The sequence below is a fragment of the Carlito syrichta genome, unplaced genomic scaffold (genome assembly GCF_000164805.1).
Source record: "Carlito syrichta isolate Samal-C Ts95f unplaced genomic scaffold, Tarsius_syrichta-2.0.1 Scaffold137712, whole genome shotgun sequence".
Lineage (NCBI taxonomy): Eukaryota > Metazoa > Chordata > Mammalia > Primates > Tarsiidae > Carlito > Carlito syrichta.
In genome coordinates, this window is record NW_007081808.1 from 89,743 (window position 1) to 105,464 (window position 15,722).

General features: G+C 37.9%; 1 protein-coding gene across 1 annotated transcript in view; it reads right to left on the reverse strand.

Moving 5' to 3' along the window:
• LOC103251241 (zinc finger FYVE domain-containing protein 9) overlaps window positions 1–15,722 on the reverse strand; it is a 104,676-nt gene that overhangs the window by 88,529 nt on the left and 425 nt on the right. The window lies entirely within an intron of this gene.

Sequence of the window (15,722 nt, forward strand, 5' to 3'; positions counted from 1 at the left end):
TGCACTCCAGTCTGGGCGACAGAGTGAGACTCCAACTGAAAAATAAATAAATAAAATAAAGCATGGCTAGGCTCGGTGGCTCAGCCTGTAATCCTGCGGTTTGGGAGGCCGAGGTGAGTGAATTGCCTGAGCCTGGGGGTTCGAGACCCGCTTGGGCAACTTGGCGAGACCTCATCTCTACAATAAATAAAAAGAAATTAGCCGGGCATGGTAGCGCGCACTTGTAGTTCCAGCTACTTGGAAGGCTGAGGCAGAAGGATTGCCGGAGCCCAGCAGGTCGAGGTTGCGGTGTCCGGGAGTGGCCACTGCACTCCAGTCTGGGCGACAGAGTGAGACTCCAACTCAAAAAAAAAAAAAAAAAACGAAAAGAAAAGAAAAAGAAAAAGCAAGCAAGGGAGCAGCAAAATACAGTAAACAGAAGGACCCAAGAATACTCATCCTTCCCAATATCACAAAGGCCTAAGGAAAAATAGTATGGAGGGATCTCTTACATTTCCAATGGGATTAGAGAAAGGTACAGTAGTTACCTAGAAAAGGAGATGACTTGGCAAGTGACTACCTAAAATGGCAAGTAAACAGAAGACAGGCAAAGGGATGCACTTATGTATGATCACTCATGCCAAAAAATTACATAGAATCAAATGTAACACATACCACAAAATAAAATAGAAAAGAAAGACCTGAAAATGCTAGACCCTGCTCTCAAAAAGACTATAACATTAAAAAGATTCATACATTATTAGCAATAGTGCCATGGAGAAGATGGGCAGAATCTAAGAGATTTCAAACAGGCTGAGAATGTTTTAATAATCCTGGATTTGAAATGATTGGATAATAATAAATTTTCCTGAAAAGATCAAGATGAAGTTGTCTGCCATGAGTCAGTGTTTCTCAGTAAGGGCACTCCTGGCATTCTGGGTGGGCCAATTCTTCATTGGACAGCACTGTCCTGTGCATAGCAGAACATTTAGCAGCCCTGGTCCCAGCCTACTCGATGCCAGGAGCAACCCCAGTCATTGTGACAACCAAAAATACTCTACCACATTCCAAACATCATCTAAGTACCTTCCCCAGTTCTTTAAACTAGAGGCTTAGAGTCAAAAAGTAAAGTCATTTCTAGAAATAAAGAGAATTGCATTTTTGCACAACTGAACTTAAATTATACTGCTGAAAAATCTTACCACATACCATGTATCTTTATTATAACAACTAACAATCTACTACCTTTATTTAACTTATTCTCTATTTCCTTATACTAGAATGTAAACTCCAAGGAACAATGGCTAAATTATTTTTAATACTGATATCCTTAATGTTATCCCTGTCCCTGAAATACAATACTCAGTAAATATTTGCTTATTGTGTTCTTGAAATGTAAAGTTATTGCATAAATAAATATATGGATAGAAGAACAAACATTAATATGCACTTATCTGGGTAGCGTTATATCATTCGTGCCCAAATTCACAAAATAATAACATTGACAGTCAAACACATTTTAATCAGTTTATAATAGTGACCTCAAGGTTTATATGCCTAAAGGTTATGAATGACTTCAGATGACTGGATCTGTATGCTGCCTAACTGTAAAGAGACAAATTAAGGTAATTTACAATACATACTCTATACAATGTTCCAGTTAAATATTGATTAAAATTTACATGAAATTTTCTTTAATGTTGCACTTCTTGGTTCCTTTTTCAACTTTATGATTCACTTAGCCAAACTACCTTATGGGAATAATTTAAATTCTCTAAACCTTAGTTTTTGTCATATGTAAAATAGAAATATGAATACAGTATTCCCTTCATTAGGTTTTTATGAGGATAAATGAGACAATATGTATAAAAGGCAACACATAATAGGTTCTAAATGTGTGCTGGTGCCTTTCTTATTTCCCTTTCCTTTCCTTTTAAAATGACCTATGCCTGCCTTTCCACATAACAAATCCTACTGCCAAACTTATAAACAAGTTTTATATTCAAGTACCACTTTGTGCCTACTGATACCCTCCTCTTCCATGTGAATAACACTTATTCCTTTGCAATTCTTGAAAATTCAAATCATCAAATGCTCACTTATTTCTTTCCAAATTATAAAATGTAAAAAATGATGTCTCAGGTCTTTAAAAAGTCCTATAATAATGATCAAAATAACTGATACACAAGAACAAAAAACAGAAGAGTACTTATGACTGACCAATATCCAGGTGCTCACAAAGACAAGTAACAGTAACAACTTGTAAAAACTGTCAAATGCATAAGAGTACTTTACCCCTCCACTTATTAGCACATACAAAAAAAAAAAAAAAATCAATGTCATAAGATCTAAAGTAGTTCAAACAAACCCTGATGCTGCCTCTGTCCAAAATACCTGTTCCAACTTTACTATTATTAATTGAAAACAATAATAATTATCAGAGTCACTTTAAGAGTTCATTACAGAAGGAGTTACACAGGCTCTAATTTACACTTTTATAATATTATTTCCTAGTGAGGTTGTACAAACAGAAAGCTGTAACACCAGAATTGGAAGAAACAACATTCAGTGTAGAACTTTAAAACTGTTTGCAATTGATGGAGTCAGACATCACTTTCCTTGTGTACTGTGAATTCATTTTTTATATGTTCTGTAATACTCTTGTAAATAGCACACTTACACTGCATTAAGTTTTATGTATGGGTTAAAAAGTGCTCATTTTTAATAGGCAAGTAATTAAACGATATCCCTATATTTTGTAACCATGTTCTGCCCATTTCATTCATTTTTTAAATTATATACTACACAAATTTTCAATCATACAAAAGTAAACATAACAATACAACAAACCTCCAAGTGCTCTTTACACAGCAACACTTATTAAAATCATTCCTCATCCACTTCTCCCCAAACTGATCATTTGGAAGCAAATCTCAGGTATCATTTCGTCTTTAAATATTTCAGTATATATCTCTGAAACGTACAGACTAATTTTAAGCATGAGAATATCATTATCATACCTTAACAAAAATAATGATTTCTTAATAACAAGAAATGTCTAGTGTTCACATTTTCAAGAGTCATATTTTTAAAATCTTAATGAATATATTATTTTTATTTTATTTTACATTTTAATATTATGCTTGAACCAGGATTCAAATAAGGTCCATATACCATGATTGGTGAATATATCTCAAGTCTCTTTTATTGTATAGGTTCCCCTTCAAAAATATTTTATTGAAGAAACTGAGTCATCTGTCCTATACTTTCCCACAATGTGGATTTCATTGATTGTTGCCTCTGGTGTTGCTTATTGTGTTTCTTATCTATTTCCTATAGGTTGATTGTTAAGTCCAGAAATTTGACCAGATTCTGAATTTTTTGGCAAGACTATTTCATAAAACCTGACCTGTTTTCAATTAAATCAATACTAAGAACCACTTTAAGAGTTGAAGAAAAAGAGAACAATCACCCAAAAATTCAACCAATTAAAATTACTTTTTATTTTATATATTCCCTTCAAACATACTTATTTGTACACCCAAGAATAATTTTTGCAACATAAACAAAGCTGAATTTTCATTTTATTTTATTCATGTCATCATAAGCATTCCCATACTGTCTTATAATTATTTTTAATGGCTGAATCAAATATATGTATCATGTTTTACTATTATCTAGTTTTGGATACAAATTACTTTAAGTGCATTTGCTATCCTAAGGAACACTAAAATGGACATCTTTTTGTTTACAGTACTTATTCTTTACAATTATTTACTCAAAATGATTGCTCAAAGAATTGAAACATAGGATCTTTTAAATGCACAAATATGCTGATTTTAATTTAACATCACTTGCATTGGCTATTATCAACATTTTCTATTTTTGTTATGTAGGCATAAAATCTTAATTTTTACTTCTTAATATCTAATAAATTCAAATATTTCTCTGTTGTTTACTAACCCACATAAACATCTTTTTGCCAATTTATATGTTGAAAATGTGAAGGTTTTAACAATTTGTATAGATGCTTTATATGGCAAAGACATTTTGCCAGTTAACTTTCTGTAACCAACTTATGATTTGTTCTACCAGAAGCAGCACTGATTTAGGATTCAATATACTACTCTGTTTTTCAAATAATTCTCTCTCATTTAAAAAAAGCTGTGAACAATGTAAATAAAATGGAAAAATTTCAAGAAACACAAAACCCACCAAGACTGAATCAGGAATAAACAGAAAATCAAATAAATCTATAACTTGTAAGGAGACTGAATCAGTAATAGAAAACTTCCCAACAAAGAAAAGCCCTAGATCAAATGGCTTTACTAGTAAATTCTAGAAACCATTTAAAGAAGAACACCAATCCTTCTCAGTTTTCCAAAAAACTGAAGAAAAGGAAATACTTCCTAACTCATCCTATTAAGCCAGCATTATCTTGCTACCAAAGCCAAACAAACACATTACAAGAAAACGGCAGACTAATATCCCTTATGAACATTGATGCAAAAATCCTCAAGAAAGTATGAGCAAACTGAATTTAGCAGTATATTAATAGGATTACATCCCATGACAAACATATATTTATTCCTGGATGCAAGGATGATTCAATCATATGTAAACCAATCAATGTGATACAACACGTTGACAAAATGAAACCCCTGCATGTTCATCTCAATTGATACAGGAAAAGAATTTGACAAAATTCAACACCCATTCATGATAAAAAATAAGTAAAAAAACTCAAACTATGAACAGAAGTAAATTAACTCAACATAATAAAAGCCAGGTATTAAAAACCCAGAGCCAACATCACAGGCAATGACAAAAGACTGAAAACTTTTTAGTAAAGATAGGAACAAGACAAGGATATGTGCATTTACCATGTCTACTCCACATTGTACTGGAAGTTTATTCAGAACAATTCAAAAGAAATAAAAGGCATCCCAATTAGAAAGGAAGAAGTAAAATCATCTCAGTTTACACACAACATAACCTGATGTGTACCAAACCCTAAGGATTCCACACATACACACAAATGGATAGAACTAACAAACTCAGCAAAGGATGCAAAATCAACACACAAAAATCAGTAGCATTCAGTATACTAATAATAAACTATACAAAAATGAAATTAAGGAAACAATTCAATTTACAATAGCATCAAAAGGAATAAAATGGAGGGAAGGGAAGAAGGTGGCAGTGGAGCCAGTGACTATGTGAGTCCCAGTGTGAGTGACTGAGTATATGGAAAATTTTGCGTAGGTGTCGTTAAGTGGGCATGTGAATGGCTGACTGAGTGGGGACTTGGGATCAAGTGCCCAGGGCGTTCCTGGTGAAGTGGCTGGTGCCACAGCTGCTCTACTTGGTCCCTAGCACCTCCAGGGGCACAGAAGCCAAGCACCATTTTTTTTTAATCAACAAAGTCCTTCCTGGGAAGAAACTGCTGGGAGAGACTGCTAGTTTCAGGCTCTGCCTCAACACTACAATGCCTGGCCAGACGCTGACAGCAAGGGCTGCAGAGGGAGCACAGAAAGGGAGCCCTGAAGCAGAGCCCCACTGGAGAAGACGAAAGAGGCACCCTGCCACCATCTTGAAAATAGGGCAGGAAAGTGCTCCAGCTTGCTCACAGGGCGACAGACCCGATCTCTTTGACTGGTGGATTAATTCCTCAGGGGTTGATTGTGACCCAAAGGGAACATCCTGAAAGCACAAACTCCAGAAGGACAGAACAAGTACTGAGTCTCTGGCACCCCAACCCCTATCCTGATTCAGCTGAGGGACAAAGGGTATGGCCAGAAAAGGACAAGGAAGACCTCTAAAGAGATCAGTGGTGAGTCTGGGGCTGACCCAACTCCGTCCTCTCCAGCAATCCTCTGAATGTCAGACCCACATGGCTGGAGCACAACTGAGAGGGATGAACCCAGGAGGAGCCTGGGTGTCAGCTGTGACAGGAGGACTGTACTCAAGGACTGTGGTGCACCCCCCCACTAGTACCTGGGGAAGAGACAATCTCGCACCTCCCCACTGGAGGGGATCCCCCTGACCATATGAGAGTGGGAAGAGAGGACTAAAGCCCAATTCACCCCCACCATCCCCTCATCCTACCTTGGGCCGGACACCGGGGAGATTGTGAATAAGGCAAAGCTCTGCAGAAGACAGCAGAGGGGATTATCTGTGAGCAGCAGAGAGGAATAATTACAAAACCTGCCACAAGAGGGTGGGATGGGCTTTGTGCTATTTTTTATTTCTGTTTTCCCTTTGTGCATGAATGTGTATATGAGGGTTTGATCTGCATTCCTCCATTTTTTTCTTTTTCTTTTTTTTCTTCTTTTTCTCTTTCTTGTTCGTTTTTTGTTTTCTGTTTACATGTGTATGTGAATGAGTGTTCATCTTTCAGTTTTTTTGTTTTGCTTTTTTGTTCTTCTCTGCTTTTAGTATAATATGTGTGTGAATATATCTGTGAGGGCTCAATTCGAATTCCCTTTTTTTCTTTTGTTTTTTTACTCCTTTCATTTTGTGGTGTGTGTGTGTGTGTGTGTGTGTGTGTGTTTAACTGTTCTATGCTTTGGTTTCTGCTTTTGCTGTTCTGTGTTTTAAAAAAATTTTTTCAACTTTATGTCCATCTTATTTCATTCTACTTTTCTCTGTTCTCCTCATTGCTGTTACTGTATTTTGGACTCAGGGGGTATACATACCCACTGTATCATCATATAATGTGGTGGTGGGAAGTGGGTCTCAGGGAACCCATACCACAGTCAGTGAAAATTGTGATTTGCAAGTAGTTCTGAATCCTAGTTCCCCATCTTTCATCTTATTCAACTCTCAAAACTATATGAGACAACATAGCTTCCCACCCACAGCCCTGTTTCAAAATAGAACAAATTCAGAGCCCTGATCACAGAATAGAGGGCTGAGCAAACATCAGAAGTGAAAACCTCTCCCACTGCCACTGAATAACAGAACTAAGAGAAAAGAAAGACATCTGCCACAAATGAGGAAAAAATCTATGGAAGAACACAGGTAATTCCCAGTGTTACAAAAAGAAAATACCTGAAAAATCAGACCTCAGAGCCAAAACACTGGAAGACACCAACAACTGGCCCCGGAATACAACAAAGATTAGGGAATAGATGGAAAGAGTGAATAAGACTCAAGAAAGACAAGATGCAACACTGAAAGAACTTAGAGATTTTGGCCATAAAAAATTTCATCCAGGAAACAAATAACAAGATGACAAGCAAGAAAAGCAGAACGAATCAAGCAGAAGAAAGAATCTCAGAACTTGAAGACCAAAACGTGGAATTAACCCAATCTGTAAAAAAGCATAGAAAGAAAACTCAGAAAGAAAGAACAAAGCTTCCAAGAGATATGCAATTATATCAAGAGGCTGAATCTATGCCTGATAGGTAACCCAAAAGAAGAAAGGGAAATGGAGAACACCTTGGAGCAAGTATTCCAGAGGTTTTACAAGAAAACTTTCCCCATCTCACCTGAGATGCGACCATCCACACACAAGAGATACAGAGAACCCCACCAAGACATCAAATGAGAAGACCAACCCCTAGGTACATAGTAATTTGTCTATAAAAAGTTAAGTACAAAAGAAAAAATCCTAAAGGCAGCAAGAGAGAAAGGTCAGACTACCAGGGAAAACCAATCAAAATAGCAGCAGACCTATTGGCAGAAATGCTACTAGCTAGAAGGGACTAGAGTCCAATATTCAAAGTCCTCAAAGATAAACAATTAAAATCAAGAATTTACTACCCAACCAAACTCAGCTTTATCAGCGATGGAGAATTAAAATCCTTTCCAGACATCCAATCCCTAAGAGATTATGCAGTTTCCAGACCAGGAGACACTTAAAAGGGTTATAAGCACAGAACAAAGAAAAAAGAATAATCACACACTTCCCAAGAGAACAGCAGAACACAGATTCAACAGAGAATACACTGTGACTGCAGATGTGAAAACACACATATCCATTAACCCAAAAGCTAAAAGAAAACAAAGAAAAAACTTTATAAGAACCTCAAAGACCAGGCACGGTGGCTCACGCCTATAATCCTAGCACTTTTGGAGGCCGAGGTGAGAGGATTACATGAGCCTGGGAGTTTGAGACCAGCCTGAACAACTTGGTAAGACCTCATCTCTACAATAAATCAAAAAATTTGCCAGGTGTGGTGGTGTGTACCTGTAGTTCCAGCTACTTGGAAGGCTGAGGCAGAGGGATTGCCTGAGCCCAGCAGGTTGAGGATGCAGTGGCCAGGAGTGTGCCACTACCATCCAGCCTGGGTGACAGAGTGAGACTCCTACTCAAAAAACAAAACAAAAAAACCTCATGATGTGGATAAACAATCACATTTCAATAATCAGTCTGCATGTGACTGTACTAAACGTACCACTAAAAAGACAGAATGGTAAATTGGATTTTTAAAAATGACCCAATAATTTGCTGCATCTAGGAAACTCATCCCAGACTGAAAGTTAGAAGCTAGAAAACGAGTTTCTAGGCAAACAGATTACAGAGTCGTGACCTTAATATGAGACAAAAAAACCTTTAAGTTATCAAAAACTTTAAAAGATACACTACATAATGATAACAGGTTCAATCTATAAACAAGAAATATCCATCTTAAACATATATGCACCCAACACAGGAGCACCAGCATTTATAAAGCAACTAGTAAGTAAATAAAAAAAGATACTGACTCTAGCACTACTATAGCTGGGAATTAGATACCCCAATAACAACCCTAGAAAGATCGTTAAGGCAAAAAAAAAAAAAAATCAATGAAGAGATCCAGAACCTCAACTTGACACTTGACAAAATGCACTTAATAGATACCTACTGAATACTCCACACAACCACAGAATATATATTCTATTCATCACCACATGGAGCATACTTCAAGAGCATTCAAATTTGACCATAAATCAAGCATTAAAAAATTTTATAAGATTGAAATACTGCCATGCACTTTCTCAGGCCAGAGTGAAATAAAAATAAATATCAATACCAGTAAATTTCCCCAAAACCCACAAAGACATGGACACTACAAAGCATGATGCTGATTGACTACTGGGTCAACACAGAAATCAAAACATAAATTAAAAGATTCCCAGAAACAAATGAAAATGAAGAAACATCTTACCAAAACCTTTGGAATGCCATGAAAGCATTTCTAAGAGGGGAATAGCTCTACAAACACACATCAAGAAAATGAAAAGATCACAAGTTAACAGTTTAACAAATCACCTATGGGAGTTGGAAAGACGAGATCACCAAAACCCTAACTTTAGCAGAAGAATCCAGATACCAAAGTAAAAGCCCAAGTACAGGACATAGAAGACAAAACTGTCATAGAAAATATCAACAAAACAAAAACCTGGTTCTTTGAAAGAATAAACATTGATAGACTCTTAGCCAGAATGACCAAGAAAAAGTCCAAATAAACACAATAAAAAATGCAAAAGATCAATCACAACTGATCCCAAAGAAATACAAAAGATTATCAGAGATTATTATGCACACCTATATGAAAACAAACATGATAACCTAAATGAAATGGAGAACTATCTGACATCACACTACCTCCCAGGGTTGAAACAAGAAGACATTGAGACACTAAATAGACCAATAACAACCCAGGAAACTGACTCTGTCATTAGAAAACTATCTACAAAAAAAAAAGCTCTGAACCAGAAGGCTTTCCAGTGGAATTCTACCAAATGCACAAGAAGGAGCCGATACCAATCCTATTGAAAGTATTCCAGGCAATCAAGAAAGATGGAACGCTTACCAAATCATTTTATAAGCTAACGTCACCTAGATACCCAAACCAGACAAAGGTCCAACAAAGAAAGAGAAGTACAGGTCAATAGCCTTGATGAACATAGACGCTGAAATTCTCAACAAGATTCTAGCAAACCGGATCAGCAACATATCTCAAAAATCATCCACCATGTCCAAGTAGCCTTCATCCCTGGGATGCAGAGCTGGTTCAACAGCCACAAGACCATAAATATAATTAAATACATCAACAGATGTAAAAACAAAAACCATATGATTTTATCATTAGACGTGGAAAAAGCTTTCAATAAAATCCAGCATCCCTTCTTGATTAGAAACCCTTGAACATCTAGGCGTAGGTGGAGCATACCTCAAAATAATAAGAACTATCTATGAGAAACCCACAGCCAACATATTGCTAAACAGTCAGAAATTGGAAACATTTCCCCTCAAAACAGGAATAAGATAAGGATGTCCACTCTCACCCCTCCCGTTCAACATAGTTTTGAAAGTCCTAGCTAGAGCAATCAGACAAGAGAAGGAGATCAGGGGTAGTCAAGTAGGAAAAGGGGAAGTCAAGTTATCCTTCTTTGTAGACGATATGATTCTATACCTCGAAAACCCAAGAGAATCTGTCAAAAACCTCCTTGCACTGATAAAGGACTTTGGCAAAGTCTCAGGGCACAAAATAAATGTGCAAAGGACAGTCACATTCCTACACACCAACAATAAAGAAAAAGAAACCCCAACAAAAAGCACAATCCCATTCACAATAGCCACAAAAAAATGAAATACCTTGGCATCTTCCTAACCAGAGAAGTGAATGACCTTTATAATGAAAACTACAAAGTACTGCTCAAACAAATCAAAGATGACACAAATGGAAAAATATTCCATGCTCATGAACTAGAAGAATCAACATTGTTAAGATGTCCAACCTACACAAGGCAGTTGACAGATTTAACGCAATACCCATTAAATAACCAGCAGCCTTCTTCTTCAGACCTGGAAATGACAATACAGGAATTCATATGAAAACATACGACGACAAACAGTCAAAACAATCCTCAGAGGAAAAAAAAAGTGGGAGGTATCACACTCCCAGACTTTAAACTTTATTATAAAGCTACAATAATCAAAACAACCTGGTATTGTACAAGAACAGGCATATCGACCAATGGAACAAGATAGAGATTCCAGAAGCAAACCTTCAATTTCTCAACCAACTCATTTTCGATGAAGTCTCCACCACCAAGAGGAGAATCTATTCAGTAAATGGTGCTGGGAAAACTGGCTGACCATATGCAGAAGATTGAAACAGGACCACTGCCTATCACCATACACAAAAATCAACTCTAAAGGGATCAAAGACCTAAACGTAAAACCTCAAACTATAAGAACTTCAGAAAACTAGCCGGGCTCAATGCCTCAGCCTGTAATCGCAGCACTTTGGGAGGCCGAGGTGAGTGGATTGCCCGAGCCAGCGGGTTCGAGACTAGTCTGAGTAACATGGTAAGACCTTACCTCTACAATAACTCAAAAATTAGGGCGTGGTAGCGTACACCTATAGTTCTGGCTACCAGGAAGGCTGAAGTGGAAGGATCACCGGAGCCCAGTAGGTCGATGGTGGGGTGGCCTTGAGCATGTCACTGCACTTCAGCCTGAGCAATGGACTCCAACTTTTAAAAAAAAGAAAAAAAAAAAAAAACACGCAGGAGACACACTTATGGAAAAATGGAACTGGCAACCAATTCCTGATCAAAACCCCAAGAAAACCCCAAGTGCCTCTGCCATAAGAGATAAGATAGACAAGTGGGACCTCATCAAACAGACAAGCTTCTGCAAAGCCAAAGAAACCATTGAGAGAGCGGGGAAACAGCCCATAGACTGGGGAAAAATATTTGCCAACTATATATCTGACAAAGGCCTAACTTCTAGGATATACAGGGAACTCAAACATACCAAAAAGAAAAGAACAACAGCCCATTACAAAGTGGGCAAAAGATATGAATAGACACTTCTCAAAAGAAGACATACAAGGGCTGGACATGGTGGCTCAGCCTGTAATCCCAACACTTTGGGAGGCCAAGGCAAAAGGATTGCTTGAGCCCAGGGGTCCAAGCCTGGGCAACTTGGCAAGACCTCATTTCTACAATAAAACAAAAATTAGCCAGGCATGGTGGCTGGCGCCTGTAGTTCCAGCTACTTGGAAAGCTGGGGTGGAAGGACTGCCTGAGTCCAGTAGATCGAGGTTGCAATGGCCGTGAGCGTGCCACTGCACTCCAGCCTGGGAGACAAAAAGTGAGATTCTAGCTCAAAAGAAAAAAAAAAAAAAAAGAGACATGAGCAGCCAACACATACGTGAAAAAATGCTCAGACTCACTAGTCATAAAAAAAATGCAAATTAAAACAACACTGAGATACCACCTAACTCCAGTCAGGATGGTCATCATCAATAACTCAAAAAATAACAGATGCTAGAAAGGATGCGCAAAAAGGGAACAAATCTACACTGCTGGTGGGAGTGTAAACTAGTAAAACCTCTGTGGAAGACAGTTTGGTGATTCCTAAAAGATCTAAAAATCGACCTTCATATGACCCTGCAATCCCCTTACTGGAAATATACCTGGAGGAACTCAAATCACTCTACAAGAAAATACCTGCACATGCATGTTTATTGCAGCACTATCCACAATAACAAAAACATGGAACCAACCGTGCTGCCTATCGGAAGAGGACTGGGTGAAAAAATATGGTACATATACACAATGGAATATTATGCAGCCATAAAGGACAAAATTATGAACTCTGCAGCAACTTGGACTGACTTAGAGTCTATCATACTCAGTGATCTATCACAGAAACAAAGAACAGAGTACCACATGTTCAACATAATTTTTTTTTTTTTTTTGAGTTGGAGTCTCACTCTGTCGCCCAGACTGGAGTGCAGTGGCCACTCCTGGCCACCGCAGCCTCAACCTGCTGGGCTCCAGCTATCCTTCCATCTCAGCCTTCCCAGTAGCCGGAATTACAGGCATGCACTACCACGCTCGGCTGATTTTTTAAATTTATTGTAGAGATGAGGTCTCGCTGCCCAGGTGGGTCTCCAACCCGCGGGCTCAGGCAATCCACTCACCTCAGCCTCCCAAAGGCGCGGGATTACAGGCTGAGCCACCGAGCCCAGCTGTTCAAAATAATTTATCATTAGAAAAATGCAAATCAAAACCACAATGAGATACCACTTCACATCCACTAATATGGCTATTATCAAAAAAACAGAAAACAAGTGTTGGCAAGGACATAGAAAAACTGAAACCATTGTATATTGTTGGGAAAGAAAAACTGTGCAACTGCTGTGGAAAACAGTATGGTGATTCCTCAAAAAATAAAATATAGAATTACCATGTGATCCAGCAATTCTACTTCTGGGTTTACACACAAAGAATTGAAAGCAGGGACTCAAACAAATATTTGTTCATAGTAGCATTATTAGTAATAGCCAAATGATGGAAACAATGGAAGCATTCATTGATGGATACATGAATAAACAAAATGTGGTATGTACATACAATGGAATATTACTCAGCCTTTAAAAAGAATGAAATTCTGATATATGCTATGACATGGATAAAATTCAAAAACAGACACAAAAGTACAAGCATTGTGTGATTGCACCAGTATGAAGTACCTGGAATACTGAAATTCATAGAGACACAAAGTAGAATAGTAATTGCAAGTTACTAGGGGCAGAAAGAATGAGGAGTTCTTAAGTTTGAAATGATGAAAACATCCTGGAGATAGATAGTGGTTATGCCTGCACAACAGTATGAATGCATTTAATGCCATTGAACCACATACCCTCAAAATAACTAAAACTATAAATTGTATGCTATGTAAATTTTACCACAATAAAAAAATACTGTGATTAGTATTTAGAAAGCATCAGCAGACTGGATATTGAGAGAAAGATAGCTACTATCTTTCTTTGGGAGGGCGAGATGAGTGGACTGCCTGAGTCTGTGGGTTCAAGACCATCCAGGCAATTTGGTGAGACCTTGTCTCTACAATAAATTTTAAAAATTAGCCGGGCATAGTAGTGCGTGCCTGTAGTTCCGGCTACTTGGAAGGCTGAAGTGGAAGGATCGCCAGAGTGCAGCAGGTCAACGCTGGGGTGGCTGTGAGTGTGCCACTGTACTCCAACCTGGGCAACAGAGTGAGACTCCAACTCAAAAAAAAAAAAAAAATAGCATAAACTTGGAGTTAGATATACCTTAGTGACAACATTTACTAGCTATATATATTTTTTATCCCACCTTAAACTTCTTTGCATCTCAGTTATCTTATCTGTTAATAACATTTTGTATAGAGTGAGGGCCTACAACATGGTGCCTGGTACTCAACATTACTTTGCCTTTTCCCTTGTTATATACCTAGCTCTAAGGCTTTCTCAAAACCAGTAATAAAGTATCTTGGCAACTGCTGCTGCATCATCCTAATATGAGTAACATTGGCTTCTATGTATTTGAAAGCAGTGAGTTTTGCTTGTAATCAGGCAGAAAAAACACAGATAAAGCAATAGACACATTATACAGAATAAAATATACCTTAGCGGAAAAAACATCAAGTAACTTAAATGCCATAGGACCTTGTGGGAGAAGAGTGTCAACTTTGTTGACTCATTATTAGTCTATTGGGCCAAGTAGGAAAGTAAATATAGTCTTACCCACAGACCAAAGAATATATTAGGCAGATTACCAATGCCATGTTATATGAAGAAAGGAATATCTATGTTTTATTTTAATCATAAGGCCATACCAAATTTTCCAAAAATATATAATTAAAATTAGTTACCAGTTAATAATAGTCTACTACACACAGTGCTAGGTAATTTACATACATATATTACTTCTTTTTTTTTTTTTTTTCATTTAAGAGACAGGGTCTTGCTCTGTCACCCAGGCTGGACAGGATCTTACTCTGTCATTCAGGCTGGAGTACAGTGGAATGATCACAGCTCACTACAACATCAAATTCCTAGGCTCAAAGGATCCTCCCACCTCAGCCTCCATGAACCTAGGACTATAGGTATGTGTTATTACAACTGGCTAACTTTTTTTTTTTTTTTTGGTGAAGACAGGGTCTCACTCAATTGCCCAAGCTGGTCTCAAACTCATGGCCTCAAGAGATCCTCCCACCGTGGTTTCCCAAAGCACTGGAATTACAGGAAAAGTCTCATGAGCCATAATCCCTTGCCTACATATATTACTTCTATTTCTCATAATTCACTCATTCAACAGATCTTTACTTATATATGACTGTGCAAATTATGCATTATCATCTCCATTTTACTGATGATGAAAGTACTTTGCCCAAGATCATAAAGAACCTAGTAAGTGGCTATGAAGTTATTCAAAACCTAGGTCTGTTGAATACTCCTATTATTCTACCCAAAGTTTAATGCTGGATAATTAGCCTATGATGACAACTAGTAAACTTTTAAAGCTTTGAGAAATATTGATTGCTTTCATTCTTTACAAGGCTTTTAACACCATATCTCAACAACTTTCAGGATGAGAAATTACAACCTCTCCATTTCCTAAGGAGTACAACCAGTGGCTGAAAGGTGCAGGAAGCAACCAGAGGGGCGGCTCCCAAAATGGGACCGAGCATGGTGAGGACACACCAAACAACAAAGGCCCTAGGTCCCAGCTTCTGTGTGCACAATTCCCCGCGCGTACGAAGTTCAAACCTGCAAGCCTCCAATCCTTAGCCAGCTTTGTTATGCGTCCAATAGGACTATAACATGGCGCCCGCCCCACCCTACTCCTATGCAGCTCCTCCAATAGAAACATAGCACAGCCCCTTCCGGCCCCTGTCAGGCTAAGAAATACAGCCCATTCCCTGCATATATCTATCTATCTCTCTATCTCTATCTCTCTCTCTCTCTCTC